Genomic DNA, 21,963 nt, shown 5'->3' on the forward strand with positions numbered 1-21,963 from the left:
ACAGACAGAGTGTTTCAAAACTGCTCAATCAAAAGTATGGTTTAACTCTGTTAGCTGAATGCTCAGATCAGAAAGAAGTTTCACAGAATGCTTCTGTGTAGTTTATATTTGAATATATTCCTTTTTCCACTACTACTCTCTTAGCGCTCCAAATGTCCAGTTGCATTTTCTACAGAAGGGTGTTCAGATCTGCTCAATCAAAAGTATGGTTTAACTCTGTTAGCTGAATGCACAGATCAGAAAGAAGTTTCACAGAATGATTCTGTGTAGTTTATATTTGGAGACATTCCTTTTTCCACTATTACCCTCTTAGCGCTCCGAATCTCCACTTGCATTTTCTACAAAAGAGTGTTTCAGAACGGCTCAATCAAAACTAAGTTTCAACTCTTTTAGTTGAACAAACAGAACAGAAAGAAGTTTCACACAATTCTTCTGTGTAGTTTTTATTTGTAGACATTCTTTTTCCCAATATAGGCCTCTTAGCGCTCAGAATGTCCAATTGCAGTTTCTACAGAAAGAGTGTTTCAGAACGGCTCAATCAAACGTAAGGTTCAACTCTGTTATTTGAATGCACAGAACAGAAAGAAGTTTCATACAATGCTTCTGTGTAGTTTATATTTGAACATATTCTTTTTTCCACTATTACCCACTTAGCGCTACGAATGTCCAGTTGCATTTTCTACAGACAGAGTGTTTCAAAACTGCTCAATCAAAAGTATGGTTTAAATCTGTTAGCTGAATGCTCAGATCAGAAAGAAGTTTCACAGAATGCTTCTGTGTAGTTTATATTTGAATATATTCCTTTTTCCACTACTACGCTCTTAGCGCTCCAAATGTCCAGTTGCATTTTCTACAGAAAGAGTGTTCAGATCTGCTCAATCAAAAGTATGGTTTAACACTGTTAGCTGAATGCACACATCAGAAGGAAGTTTCACCGAATAATTCTGTGTAGTTTATATTTGAAGACATTCCTTTTTCCACTATTTCCCTCTTAGCGCTCCGAATCTCCACTTGCATTTTCTACAAAAAGAGTGTTTCATAACTGCTCAATCAAAAATATGTTTTATCTCTGTTAACTGAATTTACAGATCAGAAATAAGTTTCACAGAATGCATCTGTGTAGTTTTTATTTGAAGATATTCTTTTTCCCAATGTAGGCCTCTTAGCGCTTAGCATGTCCAATTGCAGTTTCTACAGAAGGAGTGTTTCAGAACGGCTCAATCAAAAGTAAGGTTCAACTCTGTTAGTTGAATGCACAGAACAGAAAGAAATTTCATACAATGCTTCTGTGTAGTTTATATTTGAACATATTCTTTTTTCCACTATTACCCAATTGGCGCTATGAATGTCCAGTTGCATTTTCTACAGACAGAGTGTTTCAAAACTGCTCAATCAAAAGTATGGTTTAACTCTGTTAGCTGAATGCTCAGATCAGAAAGAAGTTTCACAGAATGCTTCTGTGTAGTTTATATTTGAATATATTCCTTTTTCCACTACTACTCTCTTAGCGCTCCAAATGTCCAGTAGCATTTTCTACAGAAAGAGTGTTCAGATCTGCTCAATCAAAAGTATGGTTTAACTCTGTTAGCTGAATGCACAGATCAGAAAGAAGTTTCACAGAATGATTCTGTGTAGTTTATATTTGGAGACATTCCTTTTTCCACTATTACCCTCTTAGCGCTCCGAATCTCCACTTGCATTTTCTACAGAAAGAGAGTTTCAGAACGGCTCAATCAAAACTAAGGTTCAACTCTTTTAGTTGAACAAACAGAACAGAAAGAAGTTTCACACAATTCTTCTGTGTAGTTTTTATTTGTAGACATTCTTTTTCCCAATATACGGCTCTTAGCGCTCAGAATGTCCAATTGCAGTTTCTACAGAAAGAGGGTTTCAGAACGGCTCAATCAAAAGTAAGGTTCAACTCTGTTAGTTGAATGCACAGAACAGAAAGTAGTTTCATACAATGCTTCTGTGTAGTTTATATTTGAACATATTCTTTTTTCCACTATTACCCACTTAGCGCTACGAATGTCCAGTTGCATTTTCTACAGACAGAGTGTTTCAAAACTGCTCAATCAAAAGTATGGTTTAACTCTGTTAGCTGAATGCTCAGATCAGAAAGAAGTTTCACAGAATGCTTCTGTGTAGTTTATATTTGAATATATTACTTTTTCCACTACTACGCTCTTAGCGCTCCAAATGTCCAGTTGCATTTTCTACACAAAGAGTGTTCAGATCTGCTCAATCAAAAGTATGGTTTAACACTGTTAGCTGAATGCACAGATCAGAAAGAAGTTTCACCGAATGATTCTGTGTAGTTTATATTTGAAGACATTCCTTTTTACACTATTAACCTCTTAGCGCTCCGAATCTCCACTTGCATTTTCTACAAAAAGAGTGTTTCATAACTGCTCAATCAAAAATATGTTTTATCTCTGTTAACTGAATTTACAGATCAGAAATAAGTTTCACAGAATGCATCTGTGTAGTTTTTATTTGAAGATATTCTTTTTCCCAATGTAGGCCTCTTAGCGCTTAGCATGTCCAATTGCAATTTCTACAGAAAGAGTGTTTCAGAACGGCTCAATCAAAAGTAAGGTTCAACTCTGTTAGTTGAATGCACAGATCAGAAATAATTTTCACAGAATGCTACTGTGTAGTTTATATTTGAATATATTCCTTTCTCCACTATTACCCTCTTAGCGCTCCGAATGTCCACTTGAATTTTCTACAGAAAGAGTGTTCAGAACTGCGCAATCAAAAGTATGGTTTAACTCTGTTAGCTTAATGAACATATCAGAAATAAGTTTCACACAATGCTTCTGTGTAGTTTTTATTTGAAGATATTATTTTTCCCAATATAGGCCTCTTAGCGCTCAGAATGTCCAATTGCAGTTTCTACAGAAGGAGTGTTTCAGAAAGGCTCAATCAAAACTAAGGTTCAACTCTGTTAGTTGAATGCACAGAACAGAAAGAAATTTCATACAATGCTTCTGTGTAGTTTATATTTGAACATATTCTTTTTTCCACTATTACCCACTTGGCGCTATGAATGTCCAGTTGCATTTTCTACAGACAGAGTGTTTCAAAACTGCTCAATCAAAAGTATGGTTTAACTCTGTTAGCTGTATGCTCAGATCAGAAAGAAGTTTCACAGAATGCTTCTGTGTAGTTTATATTTGAATATATTCCTTTTTCAACTACTACTCTCTTAGCGCTCCAAATGTCCAGTAGCATTTTCTACAGAAAGAGTGTTCAGATCTGCTCAATCAAAAGTATGGTTTAACTCTGTTAGCTGAATGCACAGATCAGAAAGAAGTTTCACAGAATGATTCTGTGTAGTTTATATTTGGAAACATTCCTTTTTCCACTATTACCCTCTTAGCTCTCCGAATCTCCACTTGCATTTTCTACAAAAGAGTGTTTCAGAACGGCTCAATCAAAACTAAGGTTCAACTCTTTTAGTTGAACAAACAGAACAGAAAGAAGTTTCACACAATTCTTCTGTGTAGTTTTTATTTGTAGACATTCTTTTTCCCAATATAGGCCTCTTAGCGCTCAGAATGTCCAATTGCAGTTTCTACAGAAAGAGTGTTTCAGAACGGCTCAATCAAAAGTAAGGTTCAACTCTGTTAGTTGAATGCACAGAACAGAAAGAAGTTTCATACAATGCTTCTGTGTAGTTTATATTTGAACATATTCTTTTTTCCACTATTACCCACTTAGCGCTACGAATGTCCAGTTGCATTTTCTACAGACAGAGTGTTTCAAAACTGCTCAATCAAAAGTATGGTTTAAATCTGTTAGCTGAATGCTCAGATCAGAAAGAAGTTTCACAGAATGCTTCTGTGTAGTTTATATTTGAATATATTCCTTTTTCCACTACTACGCTCTTAGCGCTCCAAATGTCCAGTTGCATTTTCTACAGAAAGAGTGTTCAGATCTGCTCAATCAAAAGTATGGTTTAACACTGTTAGCTGAATGCACACATCAGAAGGAAGTTTCACCGAATAATTCTGTGTAGTTTATATTTGAAGACATTCCTTTTTCCACTATTTCCCTCTTAGCGCTCCGAATCTCCACTTGCATTTTCTACAAAAAGAGTGTTTCATAACTGCTCAATAAAAAATATGTTTTATCTCTGTTAACTGAATTTACAGATCAGAAATAAGTTTCACAGAATGCATCTGTGTAGTTTTTATTTGAAGATATTCTTTTTCCCAATGTAGGCCTCTTAGCGCTTAGCATGTCCAATTGCAGTTTCTACAGAAGGAGTGTTTCAGAACGGCTCAATCAAAAGTAAGGTTCAACTCTGTTAGTTGAATGCACAGAACAGAAAGAATTTTCACAGAATGCTACTGTGTAGTTTATATTTGAATATATTCCTTTTTCCACTATTACCCTCTTAGCGCTCCGAATGTCCACTTGCATTTTCTACAGAAAGAGTGTTCAGAACTGCGCAATCAAAAGTATGGTTTAACTCTGTTAGCTTAATGAACATATCAGAAATAAGTTTCACACAATGCTTCTGTGTAGTTTTTATTTGAAGATATTATTTTTCCCAATATAGGCCTCTTAGCGCTCAGAATGTCCAATTGCAGTTTCTACAGAAAGAGTGTTTCAGAAAGGCTCAATCAAAAGTAAGGTTCAACTCTGTTAGTTGAATGCACAGAACAGAAAGAAGTTTCATACAATGCTTCTGTGTAGTTTATATTTGAACATATTCTTTTTTCCACTATTACCCACTTAGCGCTACGAATGTCCAGTTGCATTTTCTACAGACAGAGTGTTTCAAAACTGCTCAATCAAAAGTATTTTTTAACTCTGTTAGCTGAATGCACAGATCAGAAAGAAGTTTCACAGAATGATTCTGTGTAGTTTATATTTGGAGACATTCCTTTTTCCACTATTACCCTCTTAGCGCTCCGAATCTCCACTTGCATTTTCTACAGAAAGAGAGTTTCAGAACGGCTCAATCAAAACTAAAGTTCAACGCTTTTAGTTGAACAAACAGAACGGAAAGAAGTTTCACACAATTCTTCTGTGTAGTTTTTATTTGTAGACATTCTTTTTCCCAATATACGCCTCTTAGCGCTCAGAATGTCCAATTGCAGTTTCTACAGAAAGAGTGTTTCAGAACGGCTCAATCAAAAGTAAGGTTCAACTCTGTTAGTTGAATGCACAGAACAGAAAGAATTTTCACAGAATGCTACTGTGTAGTTTATATTTGAATATATTCCTTTTTCCACTATTACCCTCTTAGCGCTCCGAATGTCCACTTGCATTTTCTACAGAAAGAGTGTTCAGAACTGCGCAATCAAAAGTATGGTTTAACTCTGTTAGCTTAATGAACATATCAGAAATAAGTTTCACACAATGCTTCTGTGTAGTTTTTATTTGAAGATATTATTTTTCCCAATATAGGCCTCTTAGCGCTCAGAATGTCCAATTGCAGTTTCTACAGAAAGAGTGTTTCAGAAAGGCTCAATCAAAAGTAAGGTTCAACTCTGTTAGTTGAATGCACAGAACAGAAAGAAGTTTCATACAATGCTTCTGTGTAGTTTATATTTGAACATATTCTTTTTTCCACTATTACCCACTTAGCGCTACGAATGTCCAGTTGCATTTTCTACAGACAGAGTGTTTCAAATCTGCTCAATCAAATGTATGGTTTAACTCTGTTAGCTGAATGCTCAGATCAGAAAGAAGTTTCACAGAATGCTTCTGTGTAGTTTATATTTGAATATATTCCTTTTTCCACTACTACTCTCTTAGCGCTCCAAATGTCCAGTTGCATTTTCTACAGAAAGAGTGTTCAGATCTGCTCAATCAAAAGTATGGTTTAACTCTGTTAGCTGAATGCACAGATCAGAAAGAAGTTTCACAGAATGATTCTGTGTAGTTTATATTTGGAGACATTCCTTTTTCCACTATTACCCTCTTAGCGCTCCGAATCTCCACTTGCATTTTCTACAGAAAGAGTGTTTCAGAACGGCTCAATCAAAACTAAGGTTCAACTCTTTTAGTTGAACAAACAGAACAGAAAGAAGTTTCACACAATTCTTCTGTGTAGTTTTTACTTGTAGACATTCTTTTTCCCAATATAGGCCTCTTAGCGCTCAGAATGTCCAATTGCAGTTTCTACAGAAAGAGTGTTTCAGAACGGCTCAATCAAAAGTAAGGTTCAACTCTGTTAGTTGAATGCACAGAACAGAAAGAAGTTTCATACAATGCTTCTGTGTAGTTTATATTTGAACATATTCTTTTTTCCACTATTACCCACTTAGCGCTACGAATGTCCAGTTGCATTTTCTACAGACAGAGTGTTTCAAAACTGCTCAATCAAAAGTATGGTTTAACTCTGTTAGCTGAATGCTCAGATCAGAAAGAAGTTTCACAGAATGCTTCTGTGTAGTTTATATTTGAATATATTACTTTTTCCACTACTACGCTCTTAGCGCTCCAAATGTCCAGTTGCATTTTCTACACAAAGAGTGTTCAGATCTGCTCAATCAAAAGTATGGTTTAACACTGTTAGCTGAATGCACAGATCAGAAAGAAGTTTCACCGAATGATTCTGTGTAGTTTATATTTGAAGACATTCCTTTTTACACTATTAACCTCTTAGCGCTCCGAATCTCCACTTGCATTTTCTACAAAAAGAGTGTTTCATAACTGCTCAATCAAAAATATGTTTTATCTCTGTTAACTGAATTTACAGATCAGAAATAAGTTTCACAGAATGCATCTGTGTAGTTTTTATTTGAAGATATTCTTTTTCCCAATGTAGGCCTCTTAGCGCTTAGCATGTCCAATTGCAGTTTCTACAGAAAGAGTGTTTCAGAACGGCTCAATTAAAAGTAAGGTTCAACTCCGTTAGTTGAATGCACAGAACAGAAAGAATTTTCACAGAATGCTACTGTGTAGTTTATATTTGAATATATTCCTTTTTCCACTATTACCCTCTTAGCGCTCCGAATGTCCACTTGCATTTTCTACAGAAAGAGTGTTCAGAACTGCGCAATCAAAAGTATGGTTTAACTCTGTTAGCTTAATGAACATATGAGAAATAAGTTTCACACAATGCTTCTGTGTAGTTTTTATTTAAAGATATTATTTTTCCCAATAGAGGCCTCTTAGCGCTCAGAATGTCCAATTGCAGTTTCTACAGAAAGAGTGTTTCAGAAAGGCTCAATCAAAAGTAAGGTTCAACTCTGTTAGTTGAATGCACAGAACACAAAGAAGTTTCATACAATGCTTCTGTGTAGTTTATATTTGAACATATTCTTTTTTCCACTATTACCCACTTAGCGCTACGAATGTCCAGTTGCATTTTCTACAGACAGAGTGTTTCAAAACTGCTCAATCAAAAGTATGGTTTAACTCTGTTAGCTGAATGCTCAGATCAGAAAGAAGTTTCACAGAATGCTTCTGTGTAGTTTATATTTGAATATATTCCTTTTTCCACTACTACTCTCTTAGCGCTCCAAATGTCCAGTTGCATTTTCTACAGAAGGGTGTTCAGATCTGCTCAATCAAAAGTATGGTTTAACTCTGTTAGCTGAATGCACAGATCAGAAAGAAGTTTCACAGAATGATTCTGTGTAGTTTATATTTGGAGACATTCCTTTTTCCACTATTACCCTCTTAGCGCTCCGAATCTCCACTTGCATTTTCTACAAAAGAGTGTTTCAGAACGGCTCAATCAAAACTAAGGTTCAACTCTTTTAGTTGAACAAACAGAACAGAAAGAAGTTTCACACAATTCTTCTGTGTAGTTTTTATTTGTAGACATTCTTTTTCCCAATATAGGCCTCTTAGCGCTCAGAATGTCCAATTGCAGTTTCTACAGAAAGAGTGTTTCAGAACGGCTCAATCAAAAGTAAGGTTCAACTCTGTTAGTTGAATGCACAGAACAGAAAGAAGTTTCATACAATGCTTCTGTGTAGTTTATATTTGAACATATTCTTTTTTCCACTATTACCCACTTAGCGCTACGAATGTCCAGTTGCATTTTCTACAGACAGAGTGTTTCAAAACTGCTCAATCAAAAGTATGGTTTAACTCTGTTAGCTGAATGCTCAGATCAGAAAGAAGTTTCACAGAATGCTTCTGTGTAGTTTATATTTGAATATATTCCTTTTTCCACTACTACGCTCTTAGCGCTCCAAATGTCCAGTTGCATTTTCTACAGAAAGAGTGTTCAGATCTGCTCAATCAAAAGTATGGTTTAACACTGTTAGCTGAATGCACACATCAGAAGGAAGTTTCACCGAATAATTCTGTGTAGTTTATATTTGAAGACATTCCTTTTTCCACTATTTCCCTCTTAGCGCTCCGAATCTCCACTTGCATTTTCTACAAAAAGAGTGTTTCATAACTGCTCAATCAAAAATATGTTTTATCTCTGTTAACTGAATTTACAGATCAGAAATAAGTTTCACAGAATGCATCTGTGTAGTTTTTATTTGAAGATATTCTTTTTCCCAATGTAGGCCTCTTAGCGCTTAGCATGTCCAATTGCAGTTTCTACAGAAGGAGTGTTTCAGAACGGCCAAATCAAAAGTAAGGTTCAACTCTGTTAGTTGAATGCACAGAACAGAAAGAATTTTCACAGAATGCTACTGTGTAGTTTATATTTGAATATATTCCTTTTTCCACTATTACCCTCTTAGCGCTCCGAATGTCCACTTGCATTTTCTACAGAAAGAGTGTTCAGAACTGCGCAATCAAAAGTATGGTTTAACTCTGTTAGCTTAATGAACATATCAGAAATAAGTTTCACACAATGCTTCTGTGTAGTTTTTATTTGAAGATATTATTTTTCCCAATAGAGGCCTCTTAGCGCTCAGAATGTCCAACTGCAGTTTCTACAGAAAGAGTGTTTCAGAAAGGATCAATCAAAAGTAAGGTTCAACTCTGTTAGTTGAATGCACAGAACAGAAAGAATTTTCATACAATGCTTCTGTGTAGTTTATATTTGAACATATTCTTTTTTCCACTATTACCCACTTAGTGCTACGAATGTCCAGTTGCATTTTCTACAGACAGAGTGTTTCAAAACTGCTCAATCAAAAGTATGGTTTAACTCTGTTAGCTGAATGCTCAGATCAGAAAGAAGTTTCACAGAATGCTTCTGTGTAGTTTATATTTGAATATATTCCTTTTTCCACTACTATTCTCTTAGCGTTCCAAATGTCCAGTTGCATTTTCTACAGAAAGAGTGTTCAGATCTGCTCAATCAAAAGTATTTTTTAACTCTGTTAGCTGAATGCACAGATCAGAAAGAAGTTTCACAGAATGATTCTGTGTAGTTTATATTTGGAGACATTCCTTTTTCCACTATTACCCTCTTAGCGCTCCGAATCTCCACTTGCATTTTCTACAGAAAGAGTGTTTCAGAACGGCTCAATCAAAACTAAGGTTCAACTCTTTTAGTTGAACAAACAGAACAGAAAGAAGTTTCACACAATTCTTCTGTGTAGTTTTTATTTGTAGACATTATTTTTCCCAATATAGGCCTCTTAGCGCTCAGAATGTCCAATTGCAGTTTCTACAGAAAGAGTGTTTCAGAACGGCTCAATCAAAAGTAAGGTTCAACTCTGTTAGTTGAATGCACAGAACAGAAAGAAGTTTCATACAATGCTTCTGTGTAGTTTATATTTGAACATATTCTTTTTTCCACTATTTCCCACTTAGCGCTACGAATGTCCAGTTGCATTTTCTACAGACAGAGTGTTTCAAAACTGCTCAATCAAAAGTATGGTTTAACTCTGTTAGCTGAATGCTCAGATCAGCAAGAAGTTTCACAGAATGCTTCTGTGTAGTTTATATTTGAATATATTCCTTTTTCCACTACTACGCTCTTAGCGCTCCAAATGTCCAGTTGCATTTTCTACAGAAAGAGTGTTCAGATCTGCTCAATCAAAAGTATGGTTTAACTCTGTTAGCTGAATGCACAGATCAGAAAGAAGTTTCACAGAATGATTCTGTGTAGTTTATATTTGGAGACATTCCTTTTTCCACTATTACCCTCTTAGCGCTCCGAATCTCCACTTGCATTTTCTACAGAAAGAGTGTTTCAGAACGGCTCAGTCAAAACTAAAGTTCAACTCTTTTAGTTGAACAAACAGAACAGAAAGAAGTTTCACACAATTCTTCTGTGTAGTTTTTATTTGTAGACATTCTTTTTCCCAATATACGCCTCTTAGCGCTCAGAATGTCCAATTGAAGTTTATACAGAAAGAGTGTTTCAGAACGGCTCAATCAAAAGTAAGATTCAACTCTGTTAGTTGAATGCACTGAACAGAAAGAAGTTTCATAGAATGCTTCTGTGTAGTTTATATTTGAACATATTCTTTTTTCCACTATTACCCACTTAGCGCTACGAATGTCCAGTTGCATTTTCTACAGACAGAGTGTTTCAAAACTGCTCAATCAAAAGTATGGTTTAACTCTGTTAGCTGAATGCTCAGATCAGAAAGAAGTTTCACAGAATGCTTCTGTGTAGTTTATATTTGAATATATTCCTTTTTCCACTACTACGCTCTTAGCGCTCCAAATGTCCAGTTGCATTTTCTACACAAAGAGTGTTCAGATCTGCTCAATGAAAAGTATGGTGTAACTCTGTTAGCTGAATGCACAGATCAGAAAGAAGTTTCACCGAATGATTCTGTGTAGTTTATATTTGAAGACATTCCATTTTCCACTATTACCCCCTTAGCGCTCCGAATCTCCACTTGCATTTTCTACAAAAAGAGTGTTTCATAACTGCTCAATCAAAAATATGTTTTATCTCTGTTAACTGAATTTACAGATCAGAAATAAGTTTCACAGAATGCATCTGTGTAGTTTTTATTTGAAGATATACTTTTTCCCAATGTAGGCCTCTTAGCGCTTAGCATGTCCAATTGCAATTTGTACAGAAAGAGTGTTTGAGAACGGCTCAATCAAAAGTAAGGTTCAACTCTGTTAGTTGAATGCACAGAACAGAAAGAATTTTCACAGAATGCTACTGTGTAGTTTATATTTGAATATATTCCTTTTTCCACTATTACCCTCTTAGCGCTCCGAATGTCCACTTGCATTTTCTACAGAAAGAGTGTTCAGAACTGCGCAATCAAAAGTATGGTTTAACTCTGTTAGCTTAATGAACATATCAGAAATAAGTTTCACACAATGCTTCTGTGTAGTTTTTATTTGAAGATATTATTTTTCCCAATATAGGCCTCTTAGCGCTCAGAATGTCCAATTGCAGTTTCTACAGAAAGAGTGTTTCAGAAAGGCTCAATCAAAACTAAGGTTGAAGTCTGTTAGTTGAATGCACCGAACAGAAAGGAATTTCATACAATACTTCTGTGTAGTTTATATTTGAACATATTCTTTTTTCCACTATTACCCACTTGGCGCTACGAATGTCCAGTTGCATTTTCTACAGACAGAGTGTTTCAAAACTGCTCAATAAAAAGTATGGTTTAACTCTGTTAGCTGAATGCTCAGATCAGAAAGTAGTTTCACAGAATGCTTCTGTGTAGTTTATATTTGAATATATTCCTTTTTCCACTACTACTCTCTTAGCGCTCCAAATGTCCAGTTGCATATTCTACAGAAAGAGTGTTCAGATCTGCTCAATCAAAAGTATTTTTTAACTCTGTTAGCTGAATGCACAGATCAGAAAGAAGTTTCACAGAATGATTCTGTGTAGTTTATATTTGGAGACATTCCTTTTTCCACTATTACCCTCTTAGCGCTCCGAATCTCCACTTGCATTTTCTACAGAAAGAGTGTTTCAGAACGGCTCAATCAAAACTAAGGTTCAACTCTTTTAGTTGAACAAACAGAACAGAAAGAAGTTTCACACAATTCTTCTGTGTAGTTTTTATTTGTAGACATTCTTTTTCCGAATATAGGCCTCTTAGCGCTCAGAATGTCCAATTGCAGTTTCTACAGAAAGAGTGTTTCAGAACGGCTCAATCAAAAGTAAGGTTCAACTCTGTTAGTTGAATGCACAGATCAGAAAGTAGATTCATACAATGCTTCTGTGTAGTTTATATTTGAACATATTCTTTTTTCCACTATTACCCACTTAGCGCTATGAATGTCCAGTTGCATTTTCTACAGACAGAGTGTTTCAAAACTGCTCAATCAAAAGTATGGTTTAAGTCTGTTAGCTGAATGCTCAGATCAGAAAGAAGTTTCACAGAATGATTCTGTGTAGTTTATATTTGGAGACATTCCTTTTTCCACTATTACCCTCTTAGCGCTCCGAATCTCCACTTGCATTTTCTACAGAAAGAGTGTTTCAGAACGGCTCAATCAAAACTAAGGTTCAACTCATTTAGTTGAACAAACAGAACTGAAAGAAGTTTCACACAATTCTTCTGTGTAGTTTTTATTTGTAGACATTCTTTTTCCCAATATAGGCCTCTTAGCGCTCAGAATGTCCAATTGCAGTTTCTACAGAAAGAGTGTTTCAGAACGGCTCAATTAAATGTAAGGTTCAACTCTGTTAGTTGAATGCACAGAACAGAAAGAAGTTTCATACAATGCTTTTGTGTAGTTTATATTTGAACATATTCTTTTTTCCACTATTACCCACTTAGCGCTACGAATGTCCAGTTGCATTTTCTACAGACAGAGTGTTTCAAAACTGCTCAATCAAAAGTATGGTTTAAATCTGTTAGCTGAATGCTCAGATCAGAAGGAAGTTTCACAGAATGCTTCTGTGTAGTTTATATTTGAATATATTCCTTTTTCCACTACTACGCTCTTAGCGCTCCAAATGTCCAGTTGCATTTTCTACAGAAAGAGTGTTCAGATCTGCTCAATCAAAGGTATGGTTTAACTCTGTTAGCTGAATACACAGATCAGAAAGAAGTTTCTCCGAATGATTCCATGTAGTTTATATTTGAAGACATTCCTTTTTCCACTATTACCAACTTAGCGCTCCGAATCTCCACTTGCATTTTCTACAAAAAGAGTGTTTCATAACTGCTCAATCAAAAATATGTTTTATCTCTGTTAACTGAATTTACAGTTCAGAAATAAGTTTCACAGAATGCATCTGTGTAGTTTTTATTTGAAGATATTCTTTTTCCCAATGTAGGCCTCTTAGCGCTTAGCATGTCCAATTGCAGTTTCTACAGAAAGAGTGTTTCAGAACGGCTCAATCAAAAGTAAGGTTCAACTCTGTTAGTTGAATGCACAGAACAGAAAGAATTTTCACAGAATGCTACTGTGTAGTTTATATTTGAATATATTCCTTTTTCCACTATTACCCTCTTAGCGCTCCGAATGTCCACTTGCATTTTCTACAGAAAGAGTGTTCAGAACTGCGCAATCAAAAGTATGGTTTAACTCTGTTAGCTTAATGAACATATCAGAAATAAGTTTCACACAATGCTTCTGTGTAGTTTTTATTTGAAGATATTATTTTTCCCAATATAAGCCTCTTAGCGCTCAGAATGTCCAATTGCAGTTTCTACAGAAAGAGTGTTTCAGAAAGGCTCAATCAAAACTAAGGTTGAAGTCTGTTAGTTGAATGCACCGAACAGAAAGAAATTTCATACAATGCTTCTGTGTAGTTTATATTTGAATATATTCTTTTTTCAACTATTACCCACTTGGCGCTACGAATGTCCAGTTGCATTTTCTACAGACAGAGTGTTTCAAAACTGCTCAATCAAAAGTATGGTTTAACTCTGTTAGCTGAATGCTCAGATCAGAAAGAAGTTTCACAGAATGCTTCTGTGTAGTTTATATTTGAATATATTCCTTTTTCCACTACTACTCTCTTAGCGCTCCAAATGTCCAGTTGCATTTTCTACAGAAAGAGTGTTCAGATCTGCTCAATCAAAAGTATGGTTTAACTCTGTTAGCTGAATGCACAGATCAGAAAGAAGTTTCACAGAATGATTCTGTGTAGTTTATATTTGGAGACATTCCTTTTTCCACTATTACCCTCTTAGCGCTCCGAATCTCCACTTGCATTTTCTACAGAAAGAGTGTTTCAGAACGGCTCAATCAAAACTAAGGTTCAACTCTTTTAGTTGAACAAACAGAACAGAAAGAAGTTTCACACAATTCTTCTGTGTAGTTTTTATGTGTAGACATTCTTTTTCCCAATATAGGCCTCTTAGCGCTCAGAATGTCCAATTGCAGTTTCTACAGAAAGAGTGTTTCAGAACGGCTCAATCAAAAGTAAGGTTCAACTCTGTTAGTTGAATGCACAGAACAGAAAGAAGTTTCATACAATGCTTCTGTGTAGTTTATATTTGAACATATTCTTTTTTCCACTATTACCCACTTAGCGCTACGAATGTCCAGTTGCATTTTCTACAGACAGAGTGTTTCAAAACTGCTGAATCAAAAGTATGGTTTAACTCTGTTAGCTGAATGCTCAGATCAGAAAGAAGTTTCACAGAATGATTCTGTGTAGTTTATATTTGGAGACATTCCTTTTTCCACTATTACCCTCTTAGCGCTCCGAATCTCCACTTGCATTTTCTACAGAAAGAGTGTTTCAGAACGGCTCAATCAAAACTAAGGTTCAACTCTTTTAGTTGAACAAACAGAACTGAAAGAAGTTTCACACAATTCTTCTGTGTAGTTTTTATTTGTAGACATTCTTTTTCCCAATATAGGCCTCTTAGCGCTCAGAATGTCCAATTGCAGTTCCTACAGAAAGAGTGTTTCAGAACGGCTCAATTAAAAGTAAGGTTCAACTCTGTTAGTTGAATGCACAGAACAGCAAGAAGTTTCATACAATGCTTTTGTGTAGTTTATATTTGAACATATTCTTTTTTCCACTATTACCCACTTAGCGCGACGAATGCCCAGTTGCATTTTCTACAGACAGAGTGTTTCAAAACTGCTCAATCAAAAGTATGGTTTAAATCTGTTAGCTGAATGCTCAGATCAGAAAGTAGTTTCACAGAATGCTTCTGTGTAGTTTATATTTGAATATATTCCTTTTTCCACTACTACGCTCTTAGCGCTCCAAATGTCCAGTTGCATTTTCTACAGAAAGAGTGTTCAGATCTGCTCAATCAAAGGTATGGTTTAACTCTGTTAGCTGAATACACAGATCAGAAAGAAGTTTCACCGAATGATTCCGTGTAGTTTATATTTGAAGACATTCCTTTTTCCACTATTACCAACTTAGCGCTCCGAATCTCCACTTGCATTTTCTACAAAAAGAGTGTTTCATAACTGCTCAATCAAAAATATGTTTTATCTCTGTTAACTGAATTTACAGATCAGAAATAAGTTTCACAGAATGCATCTGTGTAGTTTTTATTTGAAGATATTCTTTTTCCCAATGTAGGCCTCTTAGCGCTTAGCATGTCCAATTGCAGTTTCTACAGAAAGAGTGTTTCAGAACGGCTCAATCAAAAGTAAGGTTCAACTCTGTTAGTTGAATGCACAGAACAGAAAGAATTTTCATAGAATGCTACTGTGTAGTTAATATTTGAATATATTACTTTCTCCACTATTACACTATTAGCGCTCCGAATGTCCACTTGCATTTTCTACAGAAGGAGTGTTCTGAACTGTGCAATTAAAAGTATGGTTTAACTCTGTTAGCTTAATGAACATATCAGAAATAAGTTTCACACAATGCTTCTGTGTAGTTTTTATTTGAAGATATTATTTTTCCCAATATAGGCCTCTTAGCGCTCAGAACGTCCAATTGCAATTTCTACAGAAAGAGTGTTTCAGAAAGGCTCAATCAAAATAAGGTTCAACTCTGTTAGTTGAATGCACAGAACAGAAAGAAATTTCATACAATGCTTCTGTGTAGTTTATATTTGAACATATTCTTTTTTCCACTATTACCCACTTGGCGCTACGAATGTCCAGTTGCATTTTCTACAGACAGAGTGTTTCAAAACTGCTCAATCAAAAGTATGGTTTAACTCTGTTAGCTGAATGTTCAGATCAGAAAGAAGTTTCACAGAATGCTTCTGTGTAGTTTATATTTGAATATATTCCTTTTTCCACTACTACTCTCTTAGCGCTCCAAATGTCCAGTTGCATATTCTACAGAAAGAGTGTTCAGATCTGCTCAATCAAAAGTATGGTTTAACTCTGTTAGCTGAATGCACAGATCAGAAAGAAGTTTCACAGAATGATTCTGTGTAGTTTATATTTGGAGACATTCCTTTTTCCACTATTACCCTCTTAGCGCTCCGAATCTCCACTTGCATTTTCTACAGAAAGAGTGTTTCAGAACGGCTCAATCAAAACTAAGGTTCAACTCTTTTAGTTGAACAAACAGAACAGAAAGAAGTTTCACACAATTCCTCTGTGTAGTTTTTATTTGTAGACATTCTTTTTCCCAATATAGGCCTCTTAGCGCTCAGAATGTCCAATTGCAGTTTCTACAGAAAGAGTGTTTCAGAACGGCTCAATCAAAAGTAAGGTTCAACTCTGTTAGTTGAATGCACAGAACAGAAAGAAGATTCATACAATGCTTCTGTGTAGTTTATATTTGAACATATTCTTTTTTCCACTATTACCCACTTAGCGCTACGAATGTCCAGTTGCATTTTCTACAGACAGAGTGTTTCAAAACTGCTCAATCAAAAGTATGGTTTAACTCTGTTAGCTGAATGCTCAGATCAGAAAGAAGTTTCACAGAATGATTCTGTGTAGTTTATATTTGGAGACATTCCTTTTTCCACTATTACCCTCTTAGCGCTCCGAATCTCCACTTGCATTTTCTACAGAAAGAGTGTTTCAGAACGGCTCAATCAAAACTAAGGTTCAACTCTTTTAGTTGAACAAACAGAACTGAAAGAAGTTTCACACAATTCTTCTGTTTAGTTTTAATTTGTAGACATTCTTTTTCCCAATATAGGCCTCTTAGCGCTCAGAATGTCCAATTGCAGTTTCTACAGAAAGAGTGTTTCAGAACGGCTCAATTAAAAGTAAGGTTCAACTCTGTTAGTTGAATGCACAGAACAGAAAGAAGTTTCATACAATGCTTTTGTGTAGTTTATATTTGAACATATTCTTTTTTCCACTATTACCCACTTAGCGCTACGAATGTCCAGTTGCATTTTCTACAGACAGAGTGTTTCAAAACTGCTCAATCAAAAGTATGGTTTAAATCTGTTAGCTGAATGCTCAGATCAGAAAGAAGTTTCACAGAATGCTTCTGTGTAGTTTATATTTGAATATATTCCTTTTTCCACTACTACGCTCTTAGCGCTCCAAATGTCCAGTTGCATTTTCTACAGAAAGAGTGTTCAGATCTGCTCAATCAAAGGTATGGTTTAACTCTGTTAGCTGAATACACAGATCAGAAAGAAGTTTCACCGAATGATTCCGTGTAGTTTATATTTGAAGACATTCCTTTTTCCACTATTACCAACTTAGCGCTCCGAATCTCCACTTGCATTTTCTACAAAAAGAGTGTTTCATAACTGCTCAATCAAAAATATGTTTTATCTCTGTTAACTGAATTTACAGTTCAGAAATAAGTTTCACAGAATGCATCTGTGTAGTTTTTATTTGAAGATATTCTTTTTCCCAATGTAGGCCTCTTAGCGCTTAGCATGTCCAATTGCAGTTTCTACAGAAAGAGTGTTTCAGAACGGCTCAATCAAAAGTAAGGTTCAACCCTGTTAGTTGAATGCACAGAACAGAAAGAATTTTCATAGAATGCTACTGTGTAGTTAATATTTGAATATATTCCTTTCTCCACTATTACACTCTTAGCGCTCCGAATGTCCACTTGCATTTTCTACAGAAGGAGTGTTCTGAACTGTGCAATCAAAAGTATGGTTTAACTCTGTTAGCTTAATGAACATATCAGAAATAAGTTTCACACAATGCTTCTGTGTAGTTTTTATTTGAAGATATTATTTTTCCCAATATAGGCCTCTTAGCGCTCAAAACGTCCAATTGAAATTTCTACAGAAAGAGTGTTTCAGAAAGGCTCAATCAAAAGTAAGGTTCAACTCTGTTAGTTGAATGCACAGAACAGAAAGAAATTTCATACAATGCTTCTGTGTAGTTTATATTTGAACATATTCTTTTTTCCACTATTACCCACTTGGCGCTACGAATGTCCAGTTGCATTTTCTACAGACAGAGTGTTTCAAAACTGCTCAATCAAAAGTATGGTTTAACTCTGTTAGCTGAATGCTCAGATCAGAAAGAAGTTTCACAGAAGGCTTCTGTGTAGTTTATATTTGAATATATTCCTTTTTCCACTACTACTCTCTTAGCGCTCCAAATGTCCAGTTGCATTTTCTACAGAAAGAGTGTTCAGATCTGCTCAATCAAAAGTATGGTTTAACTCTGTTAGCTGAATGCACAGATCAGAAAGAAGTTTCACAGAATGATTCTGTGTAGTTTATATTTGGAGACATTCCTTTTTCCACTATTACCCTCTTAGCGCTCAGAATCTCCACTTGCATTTTCTACAGAAAGAGTGTTTCAGAACGGCTCAATCAAAACTAAGGTTCAACTCTTTTAGTTGAACAAACAGAACAGAAAGAAGTTTCACACAATTCTTCTGTGTAGTTTTTATTTGTAGACATTCTTTTTCCCAATATAGGCCTCTTAGCGCTCAGAATGTCCAATTGCAGTTTCTACAGAAAGAGTGTTTCAGAACGGCTCAATCAAAAGTAAGGTTCAACTCTGTTAGTTGAATGCACAGAACAGAAAGAAGATTCATACAATGCTTCTGTGTAGTTTATATTTGAACATATTCTTTTTTCCACTATTACCCACTTAGCGCTACGAATGTCCAGTTGCATTTTCTACAGACAGAGTGTTTCAAAACTGCTCAATCAAAAGTATGGTTTAACTCTGTTAGCTGAATGCTCAGATCAGAAAGAAGTTTCACAGAATGCTTCTGTGTAGTTTATATTTGAATATATTCCTTTTTCCACTACTACGCTCTTAGCGCCCCAAATGTCCAGTTGCATTTTCTACACAAAGAGTGTTCAGATCTGCTCAATCAAAAGTATGGTTTAACTCTGTTAGCTGAATGCACAGATCAGAAAGAAGTTTCACCGAATGATTCTGTGTAGTTTATATTTGAAGACATTCCTTGTTTCACTATTACCCTCTTAGCGCTCCGAATCTCCACTTGCATTTTCTACAAAAAGAGTGTTTCATAACTGCTCAATCAAAAATATGTTTTATCTCTGTTAACTGAATTTACAGATCAGAAATAAGTTTCACAGAATGCATCTGTGTAGTTTTTATTTGAAGATATTCTTTTTCCCAATGTAGGCCTCTTAGCGCTTAGCATGTCCAATTGCAGTTTCTACAGAAAGAGTGTTTCAGAACGGCTCAATCAAAAGTAAGGTTCAACTCTGTTAGTTGAATGCACAGAACAGAAAGTATTTTCATAGAATGCTACTGTGTAGTTTATATTTGAATATATTCCTTTCTCCACTATTACACTCTTAGCACTCCGAATGTCCACTTGCATTTTCTACAGAAGGAGTGTTCTGAACTGTGCAATCAAAAGTATGGTTTAACTCTGTTAGCTTAATGAACATATCAGAAATAAGTTTCACACAATGCTTCTGTGTAGTTTTTATTTGAAGATATTATTTTTCCCAATATAGGCCTCTTAGCGCTCAGAACGTCCAATTGCAATTTCTACAGAAAGAGTGTTTCAGAAAGGCTCAATCAAAAGTAAGGTTCAACTCTGTTAGTTGAATGCACAGAACAGAAAGAAATTTCATACAATGCTTCTGTGTAGTTTATATTTGAACATATTATTTTTTCCACTATTACCCACTTGGCGCTACGAATGTCCAGTTGCATTTTCTACAGACAGAGTGTTTCAAAACTGCTCAATCAAAAGTATGGTTTAACTCTGTTAGCTGAATGCTCAGATCAGAAAGAAGTTTCACAGAATGCTTCTGTGTAGTTTATATTTGAATATATTCGTTTTTCCACTACTACTCTCTTAGCGCTCCAAATGTCCAGTTGCATTTTCTACAGAAAGAGTGTTCAGATTTGCTCAATCAAAAGTATGGTTTAACTCTGTTAGCTGAATGCACAGATCCGAAAGAAGTTTCACAGAATGATTCTGTGTAGTTTATATTTGGAGACATTCCTTTTTCCACTATTACCCTCTTAGCGCTCCGAATCTCCACTTGCATTTTCTACAGAAAGAGTTTTTCAGAACGGCTCAATCAAAACTAAGGTTCAACTCTTTTAGTTGAACAAACAGAACAGAAAGAAGTTTCACACAAATCTTCTGTGTAGTTTTTATTTGTAGACATTCTTTTTCCCAATATAGGCCTCTTAGCGCTCAGAATGTCCAATTGCAGTTTCTACAGAAAGAGTGTTTCAGAACGGCTCAATCAAACGTAAGGTTCAACTCTGTTAGTTGAATGCACAGAACAGAAAGTAGTTTCATACAATGCTTCTGTGTAGTTTATATTTTAACATATTGTTTTTTCCACTATTACCCACTTAGCGCTACGAATGTCCAGTTGCATTTTCTACAGACAGAGTGTTTCAAAACTGCTCAATCAAAAGTATGGTTTAACTCTGTTAGCTGAATGCTCAGATCAGAAAGAAGTTTCACAGAATGCTTCTGTGTAGTTTATATTTGAATATATTCCTTTTTCCACTACTACGCTCTTAGCGCTCCAAATGTCCAGTTGCATTTTCTACAGAAAGAGTGTTCAGATCTGCTCAATCAAAAGTATGGTTTAACTCTGTTAGCTGAATGCACAGATCAGAAAGAAGTTTCACCGAATGATTCCGTGTACTTTATACTTGAAGACATTCCTTTTTCCACTATTACCCTCTTAGCGCTCCGAATCTCCACTCGCATTTTCTACTAAAAGAGTGTTTCATAACTGCTCAATCAAAAATATGTTTTATCTCTGTTAACTGAATTTACAGATCAGAAATAATTTTCACACAATGCATCTGTGTAGTTTTTATTTGAAGATATTCTTTTTCCCAATGTAGGCCTCTTAGCGCTTAGCATGTCCAATTGCAGTTTCTACAGAAAGAGTGTTTCAGAACGGCTCAATCAAAAGTAAGGTTCAACTCTCTTAGTTGAATGCAAAGAACAGAAAGAATTTTCACAGAATGCTACTGTGTAGTTTATATTTGAATATATTCCTTTTTCCACTATTACCCTCTTAGCGCTCCGAATGTCCACTTGCATTTTCTACAGAAAGAGTGTTCAGAACTGCGCAATCAAAACTATGGTTTAACTCTGTTAGCTTAATGAATATATCAGAAATAAGTTTCACACAATGCTTCTGTGTAGTTTTTATTTGAAGATATTATTTTTCCCAATATAGGCCTCTTAGCGCTCAGAATGTCCAATTGCAGTTTCTACAGAAAGAGTGTTTCAGAAAGGCTCAATCAGAAGTAAGGTTCAACTCTGTTAGTTGAATGCACAGAACAGAAAGAAGTTTCATACAATGCTTCTGTGTAGTTTATATTTGAACATATTCTTTTTTCCACTATTACCCACTTGGCGCTACGAATGTCCAGTTGCATTTTCTACAGACAGAGTGTTTCAAAACTGCTCAATCAAAATTATGGTTTAACTCTGTTAGCTGAATGCTCAGATCAGAAAGAAGTTTCACAGAATGCTTCTGTGTAGTTTATATTTGAATATATTCCTTTTTCCACTACTACTCTCTTAGCGCTCCAAATGTCCAGTTGCATTTTCTACAGAAAGAGTGTTCAGATCTGCTCAATCAAAAGTATGGTTTAACTCTGTTAGCTGAATGCACAGATCAGAAAGAAGTTTCACAGAATGATTCTGTGTAGTTTATATTTGGAGACATTCCTTTTTCCACTATTACCCTCTTAGCGCTCAGAATCTCCACTTGCATTTTCTACAGAAAGAGTGTTTCAGAACGGCTCAATCAAAACTAAGGTTCAACTCTTTTAGTTGAACAAACAGAACAGAAAGAAGTTTCACACAATTCTTCTGTGTAGTTTTTATTTGTAGAC

This window comes from Symphalangus syndactylus, chromosome 18 (assembly GCF_028878055.3).
Source record: "Symphalangus syndactylus isolate Jambi chromosome 18, NHGRI_mSymSyn1-v2.1_pri, whole genome shotgun sequence".
Lineage (NCBI taxonomy): Eukaryota > Metazoa > Chordata > Mammalia > Primates > Hylobatidae > Symphalangus > Symphalangus syndactylus.